Source organism: Dama dama, chromosome 22 (assembly GCF_033118175.1).
Source record: "Dama dama isolate Ldn47 chromosome 22, ASM3311817v1, whole genome shotgun sequence".
Classification (NCBI taxonomy): Eukaryota; Metazoa; Chordata; class Mammalia; order Artiodactyla; family Cervidae; genus Dama; species Dama dama.
The window spans coordinates 55,691,651-55,712,922 of record NC_083702.1 but is presented as its reverse complement, the minus strand read 5'-3'; the positions used below and the strand labels follow the sequence as shown (position 1 = coordinate 55,712,922).

At 40.7% G+C, this 21,272-nt stretch overlaps 1 protein-coding gene across 14 annotated transcripts in view; it reads right to left on the bottom strand.

The window, feature by feature from the left end:
- ANKS1B (ankyrin repeat and sterile alpha motif domain containing 1B) overlaps positions 1–21,272 on the bottom strand; it is a 1,085,637-nt gene that overhangs the window by 206,775 nt on the left and 857,590 nt on the right. The window lies entirely within an intron of this gene.

Sequence of the window (21,272 nt, the reverse complement as noted above, 5' to 3'; positions counted from 1 at the left end):
TGAGACTCTAAATCCTCATAAATTATTTCCAAGTTCCTCTCACAGAATGAATAGATATGCTCCTGTTATAATCTGCCCACAGTTCACCTGAAACTGTGCATACAAATTGTGTCTAAAACCTTTTCTTAATCAGTCCATTCTTAGGAATTTTGTTTATTTTCCTAATTTGGTTAGACAAAGCTTCCCCTGACCCCAAGTGCTTTTTTCAAAAGACTAAACAAAGATAAGACTCTAGCCAATTGCAGGAAGAATGATCACCGACTGGCAATCAGCAGGAGTGATAAACTTTACTCTGTGGTTTATGCAAAACACTGCAGAAATATCCGATTCCGTGTCCCATATGTCCCCATCTTATCTCACATCACAAATGTAATAAGTGAAAAGTAACAGAGCTGGCAGCATTCTGCATTCCAGCCACGTTTTCCTCAGCTACAAACTGTAAGAGTATGAAACATTTGTTACATTTGGTTTTGAGCGAAACCAGAATCAATAACAAATCTGTTTTGCATTCATTCCTAAATATATTTACTGTGTGAATAAGAGGCAGCAGGGATGGTGCGAGGCTGTCACACTTGAGCAGGGCTTCAGGGCCGTCCACATTAACACTTCTAATGCTCTTGAGCAAGGCCAATAAATCATAATGCTCATATGCCACTGAATTCAGAGCATCAGCCCCAGCGAAGCCAACTGAGATGCTTTCAGTTGAGATATTCAGTTTCCCAGCTTCTTTTTCTTGAACAAGTCCTTTCCCCAATCCCTTCTGGCCTGTCTGTCTTGTCTGGCTGACTTTGAGGTATGGACACTGGGTTTGCCTCTTTGCCATCTATCTGACTCCTTCTCCATCACAAAGTGACCGTGTGGTTGGAGTGAAGCTTGACTAACGTTATCTAAGTCCATTGTGCTTTTTTATCCCTCTTCTCAATGACACAACTGCACATCATTCTTCTGGCACCAAACTGGTTCAAGATGGGCCAGTTAGCTGCTAGCAGATGTCCGATGGGACTTCTAGTTAAAGTGTCTTCACTCTTAGAGTTTCAAAGAGCTTTCCTCTTCCACCCTAAATTGGTCCTGGAACTTCTGCAACATCTTTATATTAGCTTGATGAAGTAGCTGACCTAGAAGAACCACAGGGACTCAGAGTTGCCTCCATATCCCCACATATTCCTTTGAACTTCCACTTGTATGGGACAGGGTTTTCTTTTTGCTTAAGCCAATTTTAGTTGGGTTTTCTGTTTTATTTCCTCATTCATTCCACAAATAATGACAAATGTCTACTGTGTGTCAGATACTGTTCGAGGCATTTGGGTGGTGTCAGAGAACAAAACAAAGGTCCCTACCTTCTAGAATGAAGAGAGAAAACAGCAAATAATATTGTAATAAATCAGGAAACTCAGAAGTATATTAGAAGGTAATCAGTAGAGCAAGACCACCAATAGCCAGTGTTAGCAAGGATGTGGAGAGAAGGGAACCCTCCTACACTGTTGGTGGGGATATAAATGAGTACAACCACTATGGAGAACAGTATGGAGGTTCCTTAAAAAACTAAAACTAGAACTATCATAAGATCCAGCAATCCCACTCCTGGGCATATATCCAGAAAAAACCATAATCCAAAAAGATACATTTATGTCTTTATTGTGGCACTATTTACAACAGCCAAGACAGGGAAGCAACCTAAATGTCCACCAACAGATATGAATACAGAAGATGCTGGTATTACGGAATATTACTCAGCCACGAAAAAGAACGAAATGATGCCATATGCAGCTATATGGATGGACTTATAGATTATCATACTAAATGAAGTAAGTCAGACAGAGAAAGACAAATATCATATAATGCCACTTGTATGTAGGATCTAAAAATTGATACAAATGAACTTATTTATAAAATAGAAACAGATTCACAGACTTAGAAAACACACTTATACTTACCAAAGAGGAAAGGTGTGGGGGGGGATGAATTAGGAGTTTGGAATTAATATATATACACTACTATACATAAAATAGATAACCAACAAGGACCTACTTTATATTCTGTCATAACCTACACCAGAAAAGAATCTAAAAAACAGTGGGTATATGTATACATATAACTAAATCACTTTGCAGTGCACCTGAAACTAATATAACATTGTAAATCAACTATTTCCCAAAATAGAGTAAAACTTAAACAAAAAAGGATGTAATCAGTAGAGCAAGATGAAGGAAGTAGGAAGTGACAGGAGCAGTAGGATGAAAGATAGGAATTGAAAAGGAGCCACGTAAGTAAACTCTGAAGTGAAGTGAGCATGTGGGATTATCTGGGAAAGAAATTTCTAGGCAGTGATAACAGCTAATGCAGAGGCCCTCACTGAGAGCGGGAGAAGAAAGGAGACTAGTGTGGTGAGAGTGAAGCAAAGAGGGAAAGAGATTAACAGGGAGCTCTGTGGGCCTGCTGGGCAAATGGAGAAGGATTTTGGCTTTTCCTCTGAATGAAAAGGGGAGCCAGGGAAGGGTTTTGAGCCGAGGAGTGAAAACCCTCACTCTGGCTGCTGTGTTGGGAATAGACTTTGGAGGCATAAGAAAAGGGGCAGGGAGCCCACTTAGGAGGCCACACACAGTCCTGATACCGTGTGGTAGTGATGAAGGTGATAAGAAGTGGTTTCTATTCTGCATGTTTCGAAGGCAGAGTCAACAGAATTTCCTTACAGAATATATGTGAGATGTGAGAGGAAGAGAGGAATCAGGAATGACTCCAACGGAAAGCAATCTAATGCATTTACTCCTAAATTGCTTGCTTTACTTGACACCTATCTATGAGTCGTGATCTTACAAACATGGAAAGTGAAAGTGTTAGTCTATCAGTCGTGTCCAGTTCTTAGCGACACCATGGGCTGTAGCCTGCCAGGCTCCTGTGTCCATGGAATTCTCCAAGCAAGAATATTGGAGTGTATAGCTACTCCCTTCTCCAGGGGATCTTCCTGACCCAGGGATCGAACCCAGGTCTTCTGCATTGCAGGTGGCCTGTTAACCATCTGAGACATCAGGGGAAGTCTGGAACATGGAAAACCCCAACCAAACAAACAGAGGGTTTGATATTCAGGGTTTTACATTTTCCATCTACCATCTCCTCCACTTAGAAAATATTTTATCTTGGCTGCTTTTAAAAAATAAAATCATCCTCCATTGTCTCGAGAGTTTGCTCAGGTAAAGCTGAAGCGATGACTGCCGTACCCCGTGCAGTAATGTCCTCATCCTTTGTCTTTGTTTGATGAGGTTTCCCTTTACCTGGAGCCCTTGGCCGTGATGTGACAGTGATGTCCCTTCCCCATTGATGGGCTCAGCATCTGTGTATGGGATATTTGGACTCCACTCTTGCTGATGCATCATCCTAATTGTCTGGTTGTTACCGCCTGCCACTTACCAACCGGTGTGAGGTATCCTTTAGCTCTTCATTTGGAACAGAATTATAGCCTCTATCTTTAGAAATGATATACGCTGAGGATTATTCTTGTTTGTAATTACAAATCCTCTAGCAGAAGCACAATTATTAAAAACCTTTGGAAATGACATTTGGTCTCACGTTGGAGAACCTGCTGTCAGCCTCTCATGCTGATATTGCTTTTGTTGCTGTAATTTCTACCTGCACTTCGACTGTAATTTAACATTCTCTCTCTTCTCTGTATCTTTCTACCTGGTTGTAATGATTAGGTCTCCTGCTGTTTATCCTTAAATAATTTCTCCTCCATTCTGAATCTTACTGGGCTATTTTCTGTGGTTACAGCCCAGGAAACAGCTGCAGCAACACTTGTTGTATCGGAATCACTTGAGAGAGTTGGTTTATCTCTAGAGTAGAACAAATGAGGGGGAAAGTTGGAGGGAACTTTGGAGGTTATGCACACAAGCCTACCTTTTTAGGATGAAGAAGCTGAGGTTCTGAGTATATCCTGCTGCTAGGTCGCTTCTGTTGTGTCTGACTCTTTGGGACCCCCATGGACTGCAGCCTGCCAGGCTCCTCTGTCCATGGGATTCTCCAGGCAAGAATACTAGACTGGGTTGCCACTTTCTGCTCCAGAGGATCTTTCTGACCCAAGGATCAACTCACAGCTCCTGCATTGGCAGGCAGATTTTGTTTTACCAGAGTTACCTGGGAAGCCCTAAGTTTCTAAGTGGTTAAGTGAACTTCTTATTGTCGGGTTATATTCTGGAGTAGTAGGTATGACTGTATTAGGGATAGACGCTTTTTAAGTCCTCGTGCCTTGCAATTTAAACAGAGCCGGCTATCTGGATGACAGAGCTGTGAATGGGAGGAAGAGACACCATGCCTGTTCTAGCTGGATACTGTGCTGTGGGCTTTGTATTCCTTTATGTTCAGCTGTGAAACATCGGATGATTCTGAAAACAGGGTGGGGAACTTCCGTTCTATTGAAATTAATTTTGTTTGCAAGGATAGGCCTGTGCAGTAGAATGCTGCTGACTATGGTGTCCCGTGTTTTACTGAGAAACTTAAAAACATTCATCCTTGTCACCAAAATTCTGCTGTCTTCATTTTCTTCTCTAAACCTGGCCCCGTGGCCGAGCCACCTTAAGAACAGCCCCGGTTGCATTCCTGTACTTCTCTGACTCCTTTGTTGCCCGCATCATGCTCCAGAGTCCACAGAACGAAGTCAGGACTTCTTGGCCTGGCATCTGTGCCCTTTACAATCTGCCTGTCTCCTGCTGCTCCCCTAATTGTTCTATGTTCCAACTAGCTGTGCTCCTCGCCGTTGCCCAAGCCCTGTCTGTGCCCTCTTCCCTCTGGGCCTGCATAGGACCCCCTCCCTTTTGTCTCCATCTGTCACATATTACCCTTGTTCAAGGCCTTCCTGCTCTCTAGCCCTCAGCCAGAGATTTCCTCTTCTCCGAACATCAATTGTTCTTGGTTCTTATGGCATTTGTTACATATTGATTCCTGCTTTATTATTCATGATGTGTGTTTCTCTTCTTCCTTAGCAGATTCTAATTCTCTTCATAGCAAGGTTCGTGTTGATTTTAACTCTGTATCTGGTGTACTGCCTGTCATGTTACTGAGCATACCTATAAGCCTTTAATAAAATCTGGCAAATACATTTAAAAACCTGGATCTGGTTATTTTAATTTAGAAAAAGAATTCTGTTTGTCTTTCCCCCTGGTAATCTAAGTCAGGTTGAGTAGCTTGAGAATTACCTATGCGCTGCAATTATTCTTGATGAGTTAGAATTTGCTTCAATAAAATTTATACTTTAAAAATTAGGTATATAATTTCATTTTTTCATAATTTCATGTGAGGCTTGCAGTAATGTGATATTTTTGTCCCCTTTTAACTGGTGATTGCACTGAGGTGAGAGATCAAGAAAGTCATCCGAGGCCACAGAGCAGGCAGAAAACAAAAGTGGGGCTGGAACCCAGGCCTCTTGAGGACACATAACAACATGCCGCATTGACTGTGCTAAGAATGGAATAGAAATGTGTTCACACATTGCCACAGTCAATTAAGACAATGCAGTCCATGGCGTCGCTAGGAGTTGGACACGACTGAGCGACTTCACTTTCACTTTTCACTTTCATGCATTGGAGAAGGAAATGGCAACCCACTCCAATATTCTTGCCTGGAGAATCCCAGGGACGGGGGAGCCTGGTGGGCTGCCGTCTATGGGGTTGCACAGGGTCGGACACGACTGAGGCAACTTAGCAGCAGTAGCAGCATGGGTCATGAAATGTGGTTCAGTGTAGATAGTACAGATAATGGACTATTTGAGATTTTCTCCTTTCAGCAGTCTGTTTGAACACTGTTGGCTCATTCTGTTCTCTGAACAAGGACGTGCCTGTAAGTCCAGTCCTTGGCCCTCTGCTTCTGGCCTTCTCCACTATCTCCTTACGGACCTACCCTGGTCAGCACCAATCTGCTGACTTTTCTAGTGTCTTTGCCTGGAGTGATGACCCCTCCCCTGATCTCCACCTCTCACCTCTTATGGTTTGCCAGAAGTTTCTGCTTGGAGTTCTGCAGTTCTTTATATCCCTGATATTAAATCCAAACTTATCATCTGCTTTCTGACCAAACTTACCCCCTTCTTGATCTATAGATTTCCCGTCACCATTTTACTTGTCTAAGTTCAAAATCATTGTCGTCTTTGACCTCTTCATTCTTCACAGTTTATTCACTATGTCTTATTAAGTCTTCTTTCAAAATGTCTACTGTGTCCTCTTGAGAATCTAACGTGTGTGTGCTCAGTCATGTCCGACTCTCTTCGACCCCATGGACTGTAGCCCGCCAGGCTCCTCTGTCCATGGGATTCTCCAGGCAAGAATACTGGGTGGGTTGCCATCCCCTCCTCCAGGGGAGGATCTAAAGGCTTTTCATAAGTATTGCACCTTTCTTTAGAATCCTTTATTTCACATACATTTTTTCCCCCTATTTCCATCACCACCTTCCAATCCAGGACCTCTTCTGCTTCATCCTTAAACCATTGTAATAATCTTTGCCTGATTAATGTTCCTAAAATACAAATTGAAAGATGTTTCTTCTCCCCTTCCCTCCCCCATCTCCAAATTCCACTGGTGTCCATTTGATTATAGGATCAAATCCTTCTTCAGCCTGGTGTACCAAACCTCCCACAATCTAATCCAACTGATGGTCCCATCTGTATTCTCCAACACTCCCCCATAGTAGTTCTTTGCTCCAGGAAAACTCCTGTGCTGACTGTCTTGGAATTATCTTCCACTGCCTTGCTTCAGTACTCAGTTAATTTCTTCCTTTCGTCAGTCTATTTCTTTAGACCCTCCTCATTTCTCAGAGCCCAGCTCATGTCTCATCTTTTTGGTACGGTGTTTCCTCTATGTTTAAATCATGTATCTGCGGCTCTGTGGCCCTTACTGTCTTCATCTCTGTCCCTCACAGCACTGTAGAGTGACTGGCAGCACTGGCGTCTCCTGGGAGCTGATTAGAAATGTAGCATCTCAGGCCCCACATCAGACCTGCTGAATCTGAATCTGTACTTTAGCCTGAAGGGGTTTATGCAGGTTGAGAAGTCCTAGTCTATTCCACTTAGATGTGTCAACAATAATTATTTGTTGTTGTTGTTCAGTCACTAAGTTAAGTCCGACTCTTTGTGACCTCATGGACTGCAGCACACCAGACTTCCCTGTCCTTCACTATCTCCTGGAGCTTGCTCAAACTCATGTTCATTGAATAGGTGATGCCACCCAACCACCTCATTCTCTGTCATCCCCTCCTCATCCTGCCTTCAATCTTTCCTAGCATCAGGGTCTTTTCCAACGACTTGGCTCTTCATATCAGGTGGCCTAAGCATTGGAGCTTCAGCTTCAGCATCAGTCCTTCCAATGAATATTATACACTGATTTATATACTTCTCTTTACTCCTTCAGATCCTTGAGGTCTAGGAACCTGTTTTATTTCTTTGCATCACTCTCAAATACAATTTCATGGAAAAGTCTTCACTTAGTAAATAGGTTTTAGTGTCCTTCCCTTAATTTCTTTTTAAGATGGGAGAAAAGACCTTGAAGACTCCTGGAAAGTGAATATAACCATTGTTTGTTGTTTCAGTGAAGAGAAAGTCAACTGATTCCACCTAAAGTTGGGAAGGAAAGCAGTAGCAGGACTTCCCCGGTGGTCCAGTGGCTGAGAATCCACACGCTAATGCAGGGGACATGGGTTTGATCCCCGTCCAGGAAGATTCCACAAGGCAGGGGGCAGCTAAGCCCCTCACCACAACCACCAAAGCCTGCACCTCAGAACCCTGGCTCTGCAACAAGAGAAGCCCCTGCAATGAGAAGCCCGTGCTCCACAACTAGAGAGGAACCCCCACTTGACGCAACTAGAGAAAGCCCACGCACAACAATGAAGAGCCAACACAGCCAAAAATAATCAATAAATGAAACAAAAAAGCAGCAGCAAGTCTCTCACGTGATGATTTCTCTGTGTTCTCATAGCACCTCCATGCTCCCCCATTAGAACTCCATTCTGTCTGCATGACAGCTGAATGCATGTCTCTCATTACCAGACAGGGAGCTCCTTGAGAGCAGAGACTATGCCCTAGTCACCCTTTTATCAGCAGCTCCTTGCCCATCACGTGTTTATTGATTATTGATTTGAATTAGTAGATAAATGAGTGAGTAACTTGTTATATGAATAAATTGCAGAGATTAAACTGAGACCTCTGCTGGATGGCTCTTACTGTCGTCGGCCAATATACATTTATGACCACACCCCAGACAACAGACGGGCCTCCCTGACAGCTCAGTCGGTAAAGAATCCGCCTGCAATGCAGGAGACCCCGCTTTAATTCCTGAGTTTGACAAGACTCTTCAAACCAGAGATTTGCTTCTTTGTTTTCACTTGTTTGCCACCACATGTCAATTTTCAAGGGCAAAATCACTGCAGATGGTACTGCAGCCATGAAATTAAAAGATGCTTACTCCTTGGAAGGAAAGTTATGACCAACCTAGACAGCATATTAAAAAGCAGAGACGTTACTTTGCCAACAAAGGTCTGTCTAGTCAAGGCTATGGTTTTTCCAGTGGTCATGTATGGATGTGAGAGTTGGACTGTGAAGAAAGCTGAGCGCCGAAGAATTGATGCTTTTGAACTGTGGTGTTGGAGAAGATTCTTGAGAGTCCCTTGGACTGCAAGGAGATCCAACCAGTCCATCCTCAAGGAGATCAGTCCTGGGTGTTCATTGGAAGGACTGACGCTGAAGCTGAAACTCCAATACTTTGGTCACCTCATGCCAAGAGTTGACTCATTGGAAAAGACCCCGATGCTGGGAGGGATTGGGGGCAGGAGGAGCAGGGGATGACAGAGGATGAGATGGCTGGATGGCATTACCGACTCGATGGACGTAAGTTTGAGTAAACTCTGGGAGTTGGTGATGGACAGGGAGGTCTGGCGTGCTGAGATTCATGGGGTCGCAAAGAGTAGGACACGACTGAGTGACTGAACTGAACTGAACTGAACTGAAGATGAGAAATATGCAGGCTGAAATGAAAAACAGGGAAGAACTCAGCTGGCAATGACTTAAAGGAAACCTCAAATGAAAAATACTTGTTCAACTATAAGAATCTCAATATTAAGATAGGATAAGTGAGGTAGAAGATAAAATGGTGGAAATAAATGAAACAGAGAGGAAAAAAGAAAAAAGGATCAAAAGAAATGAGGACAACCTCAGGGACCTCTGGGACAATGTGAAACGCCCCAACATTCGAATCATAGGAATCCCAGAAGAAGAAGACAAAAAGAAAGGCCATGAGAAAATACTCGAGGAGATAATAGCTGAAAACTTCGCTAAAATGGGGAAGGAAATAGCCACCCAGTCCAAGAAACCCAGAGAGTCCCAAACAGGATAAACCCAAGGCAAAACACCCCAAGACACATATTAATCAAATTAACAAAGATCAAACACAAAGAACAAATATTAAAAGCAGCAAGGGAGAAACAACAAATAACACACAAAGGGATTCCCATAAGGATAACAGCTGATCTATCAATAGAAACCCTCCAGGCCAGAAGGGAATGGCAAGACATACTGAAAATAATGAAAGAGAATAACCTGCAACCTAGATTACTGTACACAGCAAGGATCTCATTCAGATATGAAGGAGAATTCAAAAGCTTTACAGACAAGCAAAAGCTGAGAGAATTCAGCACCACCAAACCAGCTCTTCAACAAATGCTAAAGGATCTTCTCTAGATAGGAAACACAGAAAGGTTGTATAAACGTGAACCCAAAACAACAAAGTAAATGGCAGCGGGACCACACCTATCAATAATTACCCTAAATGTAAATGGGTTGAATGCCCCAACCAAAAGACGAAGACTGGCTGAATGGATACAAAAACAAGACCCCTATATATGCTGTCTACAAGAGACCCACCTCAAAACAAGAGACACATACAGACTAAAAGTGAAGGGCTGGAAAAAAATATTTCATGCAAACGGAGACCAAAAGAAAGCAGGAGTCGCAATACTCATATCAGATAAAATAGACTTTCAAATAAAGGATGTGAAAAGAGACAAAGAAGGACACTACATAATGATCAAAGGATTAATGCAAGAAGAAGATATAACAATTATAAATATATATGCACCCAACATAGGAGCACCGCAATATGTACGGCAAACGCTAATGAGTATGAAAGAGGAAATTAATAGTAACACAATAATAGTGGAAGACTTTAATACCCCACTCACAACTATGGATAGATCAACTAAACAGAAAATTAACAAGGAAACACAAACCTTGAATGACACAATGGACCAGCTAGACCTAATTGATATCTATAGGACATTTCACCCCAAAACAATCAACTTCACCTTTTTCTCAAGTGCACACGGAACCTTCTCCAGAATAGATCACATCCTGGGCCATAAATCTGGTCTTGGAAAATTCAAAAAAATTGAAATCATTCCAGTCATCTTTTCTGACCACAGTGCAGTAAGACTAGATCTCAATTACAGGAAAAAAATTGTTGAAACTTCAAACATATGGAGGCTAAATAACACGCTTCTGAATAACCAACAAATCATAGAAGAAATCAAAAAAGAAATCAAAATATGTATAGAAATGAATGAAAATGAAAACACAACAACCCAAAACCTATGGGATACTGTAAAAGCAGTGCTAAGGGGAAGGTTCATAGCATTACAGGCTCACATCAAGAAACAAGAAAAAAACCAAATAAATAACCTAACTCTACACCTAAAGCAATTAGAGAAGGAAGAAATGAAGAACCCGAGGGTTAGCAGAAGGAAAGAAATCTTAAAAATTAGGGCAGAAATAAATGCAAAAGAAACTAAAGAGACCATAGCAAAAATCAACAAAGCTAAAAGCTGGTTCTTTGAAAAAATAAACAAAATTGACAAACCATTAGCAAGACTCATTAAGAAACAAAGAGAGAAGAACCAAATTAACAAAATTAGAAATGAAAATGGAGAGATCACAACAGACAACACTGAAATACAAAGGATCATAAGAGACTACTACCAGCAGCTCTATGCCAATAAAATGGACAACTTGGATGAAATGGACAAATTCTTAGAAAAGTATAACCTTCCAAAACTGAACCAGGAAGAAATAGAAGATCTTAACAGACCCATCACAAGCAAGGAAATCGAAACTGTAATCAAAAATCTTCCAGCAAACAAAAGCCCAGGACCAGATGGCTTCACAGCTGAATTCTACCAAAAATTTAGAGAAGAGCTAACACCTATCTTACTCAAACTCTTCCAGAAAATTGCAGATAAAGGTAAGCTTCCAAACTCATTCTATGAGGCCACCATCACCCTAATTCCAAAACCAGACAAAGATGCCACAAAGAAAGAAAACTACAGGCCAATATCACTGATGAACATAGATGCAAAAATCCTTAACAAAATTCTAGCAAACAGAATCCAACAACATATTAGAAAAAATCATACACCATGACCAAGTGGGCTTTATCCCAGGAATGCAAGGATTCTTTAATATCCACAAATCAATCAATGTAATACACCACATTAACAAATTGAAAGATAAAAACCATACGATTATCTCAATAGATGCAGAGAAAGCCTTTGACAAAATTCAACACTCATTTATGATTAAAACTCTCCAGAAAGCAGGAATAGAAGGAACATACCTCAACATAATAAAAGCTATATATGACAAACCCACAGCAAGTATCACCCTCAATGGTGAAAAATTGAAAGCATTTCCCCTGAAATCAGGAACAAGACAAGGGTGCCCACTCTCACCACTACTATTCAACATAGTGTTGGAAGTTCTGGCCACAGCAATCAGAGCAGAAAAAGAAGTAAAAGGAATCCAGACAGGAAAAGAAGAAGTGAAACTCTCGCTGTTTGCAGATGACATGATCCTTTACATAGAAAACCCTAAAGACTCTTCCAGAAAATTACTAGAGCTAATCAATGAACATAGTAAAGTTGCAGGAGATAAAATTAACACACAGAAATCCCTTGCATTCCTATATACTAACAATGAAAAAACAGAAAGAGAAATTAAGGAAACAATACCATTCACCATTGCAACAAAAAGAATAAAATACTTAGGAGTATATCTACCTAAAGAAACAAAAGACCTATACATAGAAAACTATAAAACAGTGATGAAAGAAATCAAAGAGGACACAAACAGATGGAGAAACCTACCGTGTTCATGGACTGGAAGAATCAATATTGTCAAAATGGCTATTCTACCCAAAGCAATCTATAGATTCAATGCAATCCCTATCAAGCTACCAACGGTATTTTTCACAGAACTAGACCAAAGAATTTCACAATTTGTATGGAAATACAAAAAACCTCGAATAGCCAAAGTAATCTTGAGAAAGAAGAATGGAACTGGAGGAATCAACCTGCCTGACTTCAGACTCTACTACAAAGCCACAGTCATCAAGACAGTATGGTACTGGCACAAAGACAGAAATATAGATCAATGGAACAGAATAGAAAGGCCAGAGATAAATCCACGAACCTATGGACACCTTATCTTTGACAAAGGAGGCAAGGATATACAATGGAAAAAAGAAAACCTCTTTAACAAGTGGTGCTGGGAAAACTGGTCAACCACTTGTAAAAGAATGAAACTAGAACACTTTCTAACACCATACACAAAAATAAACTCAAAATGGATTAAAGATCTAAATGTAAGACCAGAAACTATAAAACTCCTAGAGGAGAACATAGGCAAAACCCTCTCCGACATAAATCACAGCAAGATCCTCTATGACCCACCTCCCAGAATATTGGAAATAAAAGCAAAACTAAACAAATGGGACCTAATGAAACTTAAAAGCTTTTGCACTACAAAGGAAACTATAAGTAAGGTGAAAAGACAGCCCTCAGATTGGGAGAAAATAATAGCAAATGAAGAAACAGACAAAGGATTAATCTCAAAAATATACAAGCAACTCCTGCAGCTCAATTCCAGAAAAATAAATGACCCAATCAAAACATGGGCCAAAGAACTAAACAGACATTTCTCCAAAGAAGACATACAGATGGCTAACAAACACATGAAAAGATGCTCAACATCACTCATTATTAGAGAAATGCAAATCAAAACCACAATGAGGTACCATTACACGCCAGTCAGGATGGCTGCTATCCAAAAGTCTACAAGCAATAAATGCTGGAGAGGGTGTGGACAAAAGGGAACCCTCTTACACTGTTGGTGGGAATGCAAACTAGTACAGCCGCTATGGAAAACAGTGTGGAGATTTCTTAAAAAACTGGAAATAGAACTGCCATATGACCCAGCAATCCCACTTCTGGGCATACACACTGAGGAAACCAGATCTGAAAGAGACACGTGCACCCCAATGTTCATCGCAGCACTGTTTATAATAGCCAGGACATGGAAGCAACCTAGATGCCCATCAGCAGATGAATGGATAAGGAAGCTGTGGTACATATACACCATGGAATATTACTCAGCCGTTAAAAAGAATTCATTTGAACCAGTTCTAATGAGATGGATGAAACTGGAGCCCATTATACAGAGTGAAGTAAGCCAGAAAGATAAAGATCGTTACAGCATACTAACACATATATATGGAATTTAGAAAGATGGTAACGATAACCCTATATGCAAAACAGAAAAAGAGACACAGAAATACAGAACAGACTTTTGAACTCTGTGGGAGAATGTGAGGGTGGGATATTTCAAAAGAACAGCATGTATATTATCCATGGTGAAACAGATCACCAGCCCAGGTGGGATGCATGAGACAAGTGCTCGAGCCTGGTGCACTGGGAAGACCCAGAGGGATCGGGTGGAGAGGGAGGTGGGAGGGGGGATTGGGATGGGGAATACATGTAACTCCATGGCTGATTCATGTCAATGTGTGACCAAACCCACTGAAAAAAAAAAAAATAAAGTAAATATATATATATTAAAAACAAAAAACAAAAAACAAAATATATACTTCAATACTTAGTACAATAAGATATAAATACAATATTTTCCCAGCCATTTATAGAGCATTTAATGTGCACACAGAGGCATGACTTGACATAATTCATTTAAACCAGGATTCTCATAGAATAAAACAAATCCATATTACATGGACATGAATATTAAGACACATTAAAATTTAATTAATTTGAATAAGCTGTTGTAGCCTATATTCTAAATTTATTGTTAGGATGTTCAATATGAGAAACTAAGAAAAAATATTGAATATTTTCACATATATTAAATTGGGATAAAAAAAAAGAATCTCAATATTCACATTAGAATGTATTTTCTGTTAGGAAGTTCATCAAACACAAAGGAATGATAAGGTAAATGATTACAGAACAAAGAGGTGTTTATGTAGCTTGTTATTTCATAAGTTCATTTTGTGTCTGAAAAAATATGAGATTTTGCTGAGTTTAGTAGAGAAATGCTTACTTTGTGGCAAATGTTGTCTATCAGTGAAACAAAGAGAAATTTGAGAATGGATAGTGTTTTCTATCAGTGAAACAAAGAGAAATTTGAGAATGGATAGTGTTGCTATATTTTCCCACTAGCCTAGCTTCATAAAAGCCCAAAGAATACAACATTGTTATGACCCTAGAATGCACTTATACTATTTGTTAACTTTCTGCATGGGAATGTGCCTTAAGTCTGCCAACAGACTGCAAGAAGGGCAAAACAAATATAGTTGATCCTTGAACAATGTGAGGGTTAGGGGCGATGACCCTCCGAGCATTTGAATACCCACGCATGGCTTATAACTGGAACTTCCTTATCTGTCTGTGGTTCCTCTATATCGGCAGTTCTGAATTCTCAGATTGAACCAACCTTAGATCATGTAGTACTGTAGTATTTGCTATTGAAAAAAATCCACATATAAGTGGACCCATGCAGTTCAAATTTATGTTGTTCAAAGGTCAACTGTATTTTTTAATCCTGTACATAATTGATAATGCTCAGCACATAGAGATTCCGGACATGACTGAGCGACGAAGCACAGCACATGGACATTCTGTCTACCCTCCCTCTCTCCTTCCTTCTTTCTCTCCCTGCCTTCCTTCCTTTCCTCCAGTAAGAATTTACTGAATGACTGAAATAGAATATTGAGATATTCATCTAAACAACAGGATATTCTAATCTAGTGCTATCATATAGGCTGGGGAAAAGTCACTCATCAAAACAAATTCATTCTGTTCACAGAACTGCATTCTAGAGGAGCAAAAAAAGAAAAATAAAATAGGTAAAACATATAGTCAGATGGGCTTCCCAAGTGGCACTAGTGGTAAAGAACTGCCAATTCAAGAGACATAAAGACACGGGTTTGATCCCTGGGTCTGGAAGATTCCCTGGAGAAGGAAATGGCAACCCACTCCAATGTTCTCCCCTGGAGTATCCCATGGACAGAGAAGCCTGCAAGGCCACAGTCCATGGATTCACAAAAGAGTCAGACACAACTGAAGTGACTTAGCACTTGCATAGTAACTATGCACATGCATAGTTAGATCATGATATGTAATGTAGAAAAAATAATTAGAGAAGGGTGTTGGTAAATATACTTTTAGATAAGGAGTGAGAGATAACCCCCTTAAAGAAAGTAAGCTTTAAGAAGGATGTGAAGGAGGTGAATTATGTAGGTACCTGGGAGAGAAGCATTCCAGAAGATGGAATAGCAAGTACTCAGACCACAAGGTAAGTGTGTGTTCAAATGAATGGGCACAAAAAGAAGGTTCCTTGGGTTTGGAATACAAGGAGCTTGGGAGAGAATGACAGGACAGGTGAGGTCAGATATTGCATCTTGACAGGATTTCGTCGGCTGCTATACTGAGAAAAGCCTGACTAAAGATAAGGATGGAGGCAGGGTATCAATTACGGGGCCACTGCAGCAATACAGACAAGAGATGACTGGGACTTCCCTGGTGATCCAGTAGTTAGGACTTCACCTTCCAATGCAGGGTATGTGGGTTGGATCCCTGATGGAGGAACTAAGATCCTACATACCTCATGGTCAAAACGCCAAAATATAAAACAGGGTGGTTTTCCAAAATGCAAATGTGGCCATGTTATTTAAATGTCTATCAACAGATGAATGGGTAAAGAAGACGTGGTACATATGTATATACAATGGAATATTACTCAGCCATAGAGAGAAATGAAACTGGGTCATTTGCAGTGATGTGGATGCTCATAGAGTCTGTCATTCAGAGTGAAGTAAGTCAGAAAGAGAAAAACAAATATTGCATATTAACACATATATATAACCTAGAGAAATGGTGCAGATGAACCTATTTGCAGGGCAGGAATAGCGATGCAGACCTAGAGAACAGACATGTGGACACAGGATTGGGGGAAGGGGAGGTGGGACAAACTGGGAGCATGGCACTGACATATATACGCTATCACGTGTCAAATAGATGGATAGTGGGAAGCTTCTGTGTAGCGCGGGGAGCTCAGCTCAGTTCGGTGGCTCTGTGATGACCTGGGCGGGGGGGGAATGTGGGGATGGGAGGGAGGTTCAAGAGGGAAGGATGTATGTATACTTGTAACTGATTCATGCTGTTGTGCAGCAGAAACTAGCACAACATTGTAAAGCAATTATTCCCCCAATGAAGAAAATAATGAATGGAAAAAAAGATTTTTTTCCCCTTCCAATCTGAAAAAAAGATTTCTCAAAGGCTTCCTTTTGTCTACAAATCCCAAGTCCAGAGCTTGGCCTCTAAGAATCCTCATGATCTGGCCCTGTTTATCTCGTAGATTTATTGCTCCCCTCACACTCATCACTGCTATTCATTAGCTACATGGAACTACCTGCAGTTAATTGATTTGTTCACTCAATACTCAAATATACAGAGAGTGCTCCCAATGTTACAAGCACTATGCTAAGCTCTGGGGATACAGTGCTGGACGTGGCAGACTTGGCTCCTGCGCTCGTGGAACCAGACTTTCTCAATTTCCATGCCTTTTCTCTTTGACCTCCTTGCCTTGAACTTGCCACAACCTTTCCCTCCCTCTGCCCCACTGCCTCTCGGAGAACATCAACTCACCTTTTAAGTTGCAGCTCATGTCATTTCCTTATATTAGCACTTGCCTTAATCTCTCTTCTAAAAATGCTTCCTCCCTCAAAAGGCATTGAATAACTTAACAGCTCGACAAGTGAAAATCTCTAAATGCAGTCCAGATTCAGTTCACAGTGTTGTACTAGGAGATTATAGCTCATGGAACAGGCCTTTTTTTTTTTTTTTCTTGATTCCAGTACGTAGAAAAGCCTCCCTTTTCTGGATCTTTTCTCCTGTCCTTAGGCTCCACAAATAGGATAAGTAATTGTTAACCTGCTGCAGAGGGAGCGAATCTGAATGTACTAGATTACGCATACAGAGGCTGCTCCAGGATTTGGATACAGTAAGGACTCAGAGGTGGTGATTTGACTGCCAAGGGTGCTGGGGAACTTGTCTTCAAGCTACGTTTGCATAGCAGGCTCACGATTTTTACTTATGTATTAACACATATGTATTTGTAGTACTTTGGTAGGGCATTGATACAGACAGGGGTTAAAGACTCTCTTTTAAGCTGTCCCTTAGTGCAACCACTGTACAGAAAGATGGCAGAATGACTGCCTTATGTGTACCTGCCCATGCTCCATAATCTGCCCTCGTTTGCATCTCCTAGATTTTGGGAATGAAAATATGTAAGGATTCAGAACATGTAAATAGATAGGGGTAGGTAATGAGGCTAAATGCCAAGAAAACCCTTCCTTACTTGACTGCATCCATCACCAAAGGGGTGCTTCAGTATAGGAGTCAGCATTTTGCTAAGGCTAAGAAATTCTAGAATGTCTGGTCCGAACTTCTAATTTCTCCCCTCTCTCTTTTCTCCGTCTCTGCATCTCCTCACCTTCCTCTGGATGCACACGTATATGCATTTAGATAATTTTAGAAAGCTCCACTGGGGAATAACTGTATTTTATAAAGATGCAATAGTACTAAAACCAAATATTCCAGTAAAAAATATGCCCTTGGCTCTCTCCTTTCTGACTTACTTGTAGGCTGCATATAACAGTATATCTCACAATGGAGCTATAAAAATGAGTATTGGATGCTCTCTCGCCTCACCTCTAGTGTGACTGGGCAGTCAATGACCAAGTTATCACTGCTGACACATATTAAAGAATAGTATAGAGTTACACTGGCTACAATAAAAACCATACTCCCCACAATGGTACAGTAGGATGAACTTTCCATGATGACTGATAATATATTTGATTCCACACGTGTCCATATATGCACATACAAATACGCATATATAAATATTATAACCAGATTAGCATTTTCCTTTTGCATTGTACTGAACATCTTAAAGTGCTATTTCATCAGTGACTGTCAATCAAAGTTATAAAATCACATAAATATATTTATAAGGTATAAACACTTTAAATAATTTATGAAGGACACAGTTTGCTGCACAGAAGAGGTAGCAGAGTCACTGTGCTTATTTAAGGAGATTTAAACTTATTTAAAGAGATGCCTGTTCTGTTATTACTTAAAATACAGTTATGTCTATATGAACCTGATTATTAATTAACTTGTCACAACATATAAATGAAGGCATTTTATAAATTAAAATATCAATTTAGGGAACTATTCTGATTACAAAGGTTTATGATTAGGTGGTGATTATGAGTGCCTTGTTTAATAATTACTTAGACTCGCTGACTCCTGTGGTTATGCTGTTGTTCAGTTGCTAAATCATGTTTGACTCTTTGTGACCCCTTTGTCTGCAACACACCAGGCCCCTCTGTCCTGGTGTCCTTTGAGTGCCCAAGTGCTTGGCATTATTCTAGGCACTGGGAATACAACAGTGATCCTGTGTTCAGGAACCTTCCAGTTTCATGATCGCAAGGCAAGGTTCAGGCAAGGTAATTTACTCTTTGAACTTCAGTCTCCTAATTTGTACCAGATTCACATCTCTTGGGAGAATTAACTGAGGCTATGTCTGAAAAGCACCCAACATTTTGCCCAGCACAATGTAAAAGTCAATTATTTTTGTTGTTGGGCAAAAGTCAGATGCAGGCCATATTTCTACCACAAATTTAATTGCTTGTGAATGTGATCTGTTGGTTGTAATTACTCTGACATGTTGTGCTTTTGTTTAGTCTGAGCATCATTTTCAATATAGTAACAACCCTATGACATTGGAAAATATTACCGTCTTCCTAATAATGGTTTGCCGCTCAGGTAACACGCATGAAATGAATACCCACGCTCCTTTCCCTTCAGGGCACTCACAATAAGGATAGAAGATGATTTTTCTAAGAGCTGTGTACACACTGGATGAGACACAAACAGGGAAAGAAAAAACAAAAAACCCAAAAAACTCCCGACAACACTTTAACTGTTAAGGCAGTAGCATTAGAGGCCCTGGACAGGGAAGTTTAAAAGGTAGAATCCTACTTGTGTTGGAAGAAGTTTCATTTCATCTTGCCATCGAAAGAACTTGAGAAAAGGACATGAGAATCTATTTGGTTGTGAAAATCTAATTAACTATTGAGCTGTGTGATGTTCCTTAATGATCGAATTAGTTGCATCAAAACAAGGAGATGCTTTTAAGGGTTGAAATGAAAGCCCTAAATTGATCACCTAAATCATGTACTCCTTTATCAAAATGCCTGGAAACCTGTTCAGGCTAGGGACTGGTTAATAGAATACAGCAAGCTGTCCTAGGCGGTACAGATTTGCTTTCCTATGTTAGAAGCTGAGCCTCATCTGAAAAAAGGCTATTCACGATGATATTTTTGGCAAAACAAGAAGTGGCACCATAGAATTTATGGTGGAAGGCATAGGAAGTGCCAGTTCAAGCTGCATTCCCAAGACATTTGATTAAAAACAGGAACTTGACACAGTGTCTCATAGGGTTTAGAGCACAGTTGGAAGAATCCTCTTAAAAAGTTTTAAAAATGCCACTGCCCATCCTTTATCCCTAAGTGAGTATCTCTGGGGCTGGGATCTAGCACTGGCCTTTTAAAAAAAGCTCCCCTAGGAATTACCCTAGGTAATTCCAGTGTAGCCAGAGGTGAAAACTGTTGCCCGAGGGCATTAGCTCTCAAAGTGTTGTCCCCAGATCAGTATCACTCGAGCATTTGTAGAGATGCAAATTATCAGGCTTGCTCTTAACCTATAGAATCAGAAGCTCTGCGGTGGAACTCAGTAATCTGTGCTTTAACAAGCCCTCCAGGTGATTCTGATGGCCACTCAAGTCTGAGACCCATTGTTCTAGGTAAGTCTTGTCAGACAAAAAAGGCTGGAAGGCAATTAGGCTGAAATGGCTCAGGTTGCAGGCCAACTGTGGTTTCCATTTGAACTTACAGAAAAGAGTTAAAAATACATGTTTCTCATTCCCATATAGCCTCTGAGAGGGGAAAGGATCTAACTCTGCAGCTTTGTCTCTCTCAAACCTCCTAGGAGGAAACCATAGACACCTCTGGGTTCCAACTGGGTCATACAATTTTAAATAAAATGCAGACTAATAATGGAAAGCTGTTTGACCACTGGAGAGGCCTTTTGGCGCTTGTATCTAGGAGGGAAGTGAATGGGGAGGGTAAGAGCTTTCTGGACCAGGAAAGAAAAACTTAAAGAGAAGAGAAAATAATTAAAACTGAACTCTCTTTTACTTTTTCCTCTTATTTCATGAAAGCAAATTTTTTTTGGGGGTGGGGCACACACACACAGAACTGATATACTAATAAAACTGAATAACGTCCTTGGTACTAAGTTTTCAGTAGGAGATGAGAACTGCATAAGAACATGTTCTACTGATGCGTTGGTTTTCTCACAGTAACATCAGCCCCCAGAACATTCTCCAGTGGCACCCACATCCTCCTGTCCTACTGAATAAACCTGGAACAAAGCTGAGCCCCCGCCTATGTGGTGAAGGATATGCTGGAGAACTGTAGCTTGGCTCTGGTGCTGACTTAGACGAGAGTGTGGGGAAGTCACTTAGCTTCTCTGGCCTCCAATTTTCTCAAGTAGAAAATGACAGAAACCACCCAGATGAACTGAAATGCCAAAGTTATCTGCACAGAACTGGGAAGAAGGCCAGGTGTCACGGCCAAGCAGGAGAGAAGAAAGTTGTGCAGGCTCATGGTGTCACCCCCTGGCAAAGGGGCATAATGAAATTTCAGCTGAAACACTGACAGGTTTAATTACCAAATGTGAGCCTAACACTTTCTGTGCGTTTTCCTGTGGTTTAATTGTCCTTCCTTTCCCATACTCATACTCTGCAAATATACTGCCTCTACCAAGCAATAATC